The sequence below is a fragment of the Toxorhynchites rutilus genome, chromosome 3, assembly GCF_029784135.1.
Source record: "Toxorhynchites rutilus septentrionalis strain SRP chromosome 3, ASM2978413v1, whole genome shotgun sequence".
NCBI lineage: Eukaryota > Metazoa > Arthropoda > Insecta > Diptera > Culicidae > Toxorhynchites > Toxorhynchites rutilus.
Window position 1 is genome coordinate 105,069,041 of NC_073746.1, and position 4,270 is coordinate 105,073,310.

The following is a 4,270-nucleotide window of genomic DNA, read 5'->3' on the forward strand; positions in this document are numbered from 1 at the left end:
TGCCTCGATAATATCAAAGAACTGATGGCGGCCTACCGTAGTCCTGGGAGGAATATATATCGAAGCAATGCAGAGTTCTTTGCCATTGATTTGTATCTGGCAAGCGACAACTTCAATGCCTGTAATCGATGGGATAGTGACTCTATAGAAGGAGTGACGTTTTTTGATCCCCAATAGTACGCCACCAAACGAGTCGTTACGATCTAGGCGAATAATGTTGAAATCGTGGAAATTCAGCTCGTCGGCTGAACAAACCCATGTTTCACAGAGAGAAAATACATCACAGTTAGAACTGTGAACTAAAAATTTAAATTGGTCTAGTTTAGGGATGATGCTTCTGCAATTCCACTGTATGACAGTGGTCAAATCCTTGACCTCTTGCGCTGAATTAGGCATCGAGGGAAATGAACGCTGCTAAAAAGCCACATTTTTCTTTCAAAAATGTTCTCACAACCGGAAGCAAACATAATACTATGCTTTTAAGAGGATCATTTATATTTAAAGCATTTAAAATGTTATCCACAAGGTCTGAAAGCGCAAGCAGGCCAGGTAGTGGCTGTTGCTTCGACCGCGAAAATGGAACAGACGTGTTCGTTGTTGTTCCGGGAAGTGCTGAGGACCCCTGGTTGGTAGCATGACCACGTAAACCGGGAGGTACTTGCTTCGGCCTATTCTCAGCACGTTCAGTTCGAGGCTTCATTCCAACTTGGGAAGTTTCGGTATGCTTTCTGGGGAGTGATGGAAAAGAAGTAATTTTTCTTTTCCTGATGGCACCCTGCGATGTACCGGAACATCCGGCATTGGGAGCGTCAGCAACAGGCTCGTCGTTCTGCAGAATGGAGTAGGGATTGTCCTGTGTCGTTGGCACGGAACTCTTAAGCATTTCTGCAAAAGTCCGCTTGGAACCCTCAAAAGTCACACGAAAAGAGTTTGTCCGATTGAGAATTCTTTTGTCATTTTTATGTGACACAGATTTCAGTCGATCGCATGCAAGAATCTTCACAGTTTTTAGTGTGGAGTTCTTGAAGCGACCGACACCATCGATTATCTCTTTTCGGGTCAAACCCTTTTCGGTTATTACGCCGTCTATTTCGACGTTGCAACAGGGTACGTATACACGATACTCAATCGCAAAGAGGTCGCAGCGCGTTATTTTGTTCGCTTGGGTCCTGCTTGAGACGACAACTCGTAGTTTGTCTGGCCCCATCCGTGTAATTTCGGTAACGTCAGAAAAATGTTGAGTTAGTTCCTTCGAGATGCGAATGACATTGAGAGGTTTGGATTTTCGTCTAAAGTACACAATGAATGGGCCTTTGGAGCCTTCAGGGTATTCTTTAGGACGAAAATCCTGTTTCTCGTCGATTTCCTCATCTTCGGAACTATCAACTTCGTAAACAGAATTTTTTACCTTAATTTCTGCTTCATCCTCCTGCTCTTCAGGAGGAGGTTCGGTATCAGAAATATTCAATTGCGTCAACGGGGGGCCCTTCCCGCCCTCAGCCATATTAGAAAAATCGGCCAACTGTTCGATATGAACAGAATATAATAATTATCAAAATGAATAAGTAAAAAAAAATATTATAAGGTTATGCTGCGGATAATATTTATATTAATTTATTTTATTTATATAAAATTCTAAAATGAAAAAAAGTTCCAATAAAATTTCAACGGTAATGTAACCAAGAAAAAATAGACACCCCTAATGCCAACGTTTGCCGATTTGGTAAACACACAGATGAACAATGGTGTAAATCGAGCACAGATGGTAGAAGGAATGATAGGAGGACAAAAGAAAAATAAACTTATACTTGCCGCTGCTGTGTGGCGTGTGTGATGAATCTGTATGAATTGTATCCTCTGCGTCTCGGTCGCGCACCACTTTGAGCTTCGCTCTACTCGCAAGCGCAACCGATGAAAAAAACACAGTCTGATTCGATGTGGAAAAAAAAAACCTTTGTTGGATCGTTTCGAAAACCTATCCGATCTACTTGCGAGTTATCGAACGAATGCATTTTTTTTTTTTGTTGTATAAGGGGAGCAGAGCAGCATCATCAGTATCTGTTAATTCTATTTAATCGTGAAACTGAACGCAAAAAATTAATGTCTAATGTCTTACAAAATATACAAATCCTCTGTTGTGTTTCATCATGTTCAGAGCAATCATAATATAGTAATGTGAATTTGAATCGATGACCCCTCTTCGCAAGTGTTTGTTGTTGTTCTGTAAGGCGCGACAAGCATCAATGATGTGACCCGGATGGATGCATAATCCTTCCTATTTTTCGTTGATTGACTTCGTCTCACAATAAGCAAGTGAAACCAATAACTCTAGTGTCTTTGAAAGTGTGGCTTCCTCATGACATGTCTCTTCTGGAGAGGTTCAAACTGTAGACTCGGAAACGCTTCGTCGCTTTTTTTTGTTGGGTTTTGTATTTTGTTCCTTCATTCTCAAAAGCACTGTTCTTCATTTTCGTTCACACTCAGGTCTTCTTCTAATTCTTCTTGGGTCTCAAGTAGGAATCATTACAGGACTTATCGCTAGTGATTTTCTTCTTTTTGTTTCCAACGTGTGTGTGTTTGTTGGGTGGTTATGGAGCTAAACTACTAGTCTATAGTAATTAAAAGTGTGGGGGGACGACTGGACAACGCATTGTATGTGTGTGTGTCCGTGGGACTCTCTTAGTACGGCGTATGCCTTGGCTGACGACCGCCACCGCCGCCTCCGCCACCTCCTCGCTGCTTACCACTTTGGTAACCACCGCCTGCGCCGTAGTGAGAGTAATCATAACCGTTGTAGTCCCATCCCCAACCGCCATAATAGTCACCGTATGCACCGTATCCGCCCTGGCCGTATCCTCCGCCGTATCCCTGTCCGCCCCAGCCTTGTCCGTAGCTTTTTGGTCCTCCTGGGCCTCCACGTCCCCCTCGCATTCCGCGTGGTGGTGGGCCACGCATACCGCCTCGTCCGCCCATTGGGCCACCCATCTGCATGTTATCGGGCTTTGGTGTCGCCTTCTTCACGTCCACTTCCTTGCCGGAAATGGTCTGCTTGGGGGTCTTCAGCAGCTCGTTCACCACCTGCTCCGAGTCGAAGGTGATGAAACAGAATCCCTTCCGTTGGTTCTTCTGCTTGTCGAACGGCATTTCCACGTCAACAATATTTTCAAACTGTCCGAAAAAGGTCTTGATCTCCTCGTCGCTAATCTCGGTTGTCAACCCACCGACAAAGATTTTGCCGTGGCGCACTTTGGCCTTCTTCGGGTCGACCTTTTTGTTGTTGATGACATGATCGCCAGCGGCGACCACTTTGTCAATGGATTCGGCACTCTTGTACACGATGAACGCGAATCCTCGGGAGCGCCCGGTGTTGGGATCGGTTTTGACATTGATGCTCTCGATTTCACCATACTGGCCGAAGTGTTCCTTGAGTTCCTCTGTCGTCATCACGCACTGCAGGGGAGTCGCCGTTTCCGTTCGCAGAATTGCTATCCTGCTTCGATTCGCCATTCAGATCTAGATCTTGGCTAGAACCGTTCATCTCCTGATCCTGATTATCGGCCATTTTTTTTCTATCTTATTTTTTATTCACTTATTTTCTACGCAGCGAGCCGGTTGTCGCAGTATATTAAAACCACACTTATACTTTGCGAAGTTCAACGCACTTCGGAAAAACGGCTTCTATTCTTTTTAACAAGAGACTTTTAATCACTTTTTATTAGGAAAAACGGGAGTGAAGCGTGCGTCGCGTCTTGCTCCAACAATGAACCCGAAGAGAAAGAAAATTGCGCACCAATTCGCTGGTACTAACGCAATGATCGCATAGAATATTTGATGTAGGAAATGTAATGTCAGAAATGTGTATTGTAATCGATTATGTAAATTTATGTAACTAGTTTGTTCTTGTTCTAGGGATCTCTTAACGACTGACAATTCACGTTAATAAACCGGAAAATTGCGACTATTTCCAACAGTGCTTATTTCCATTTTTGGATGGTCCAAGAAATCAACGTAATATGTAAACAAAAAACATCAGTTTTCAAGGAAAAATATTAAAAATATATCGCTCTCTATCTTTAACCATGTAAACTATAAAAAACAAATACATTCAATAATTATGGAAACGAAATCCATTTTTTTCGCAGGTATGATATTTTCTCAAAGAAGTATAGCATTGTTGGCCTCAATTTGATATGTCGATCATGTGAATCGGACAACTTGTTCAAAAGTAATGATTTTAAAAAAAGTCATTTTTGGAGAAAAAGGGAAAAAA

At 42.7% G+C, this 4,270-nt stretch overlaps 1 pseudogene; it reads right to left on the bottom strand.

Annotated features, from left to right (window-relative positions):
* Positions 1-2,026: 2,026 nt before the first annotated feature.
* LOC129775859 (RNA-binding protein squid-like) lies at positions 2,027-3,671 on the bottom strand (annotated as a pseudogene).
* Between the last annotated feature and the right edge of the window lie 599 nt (positions 3,672-4,270).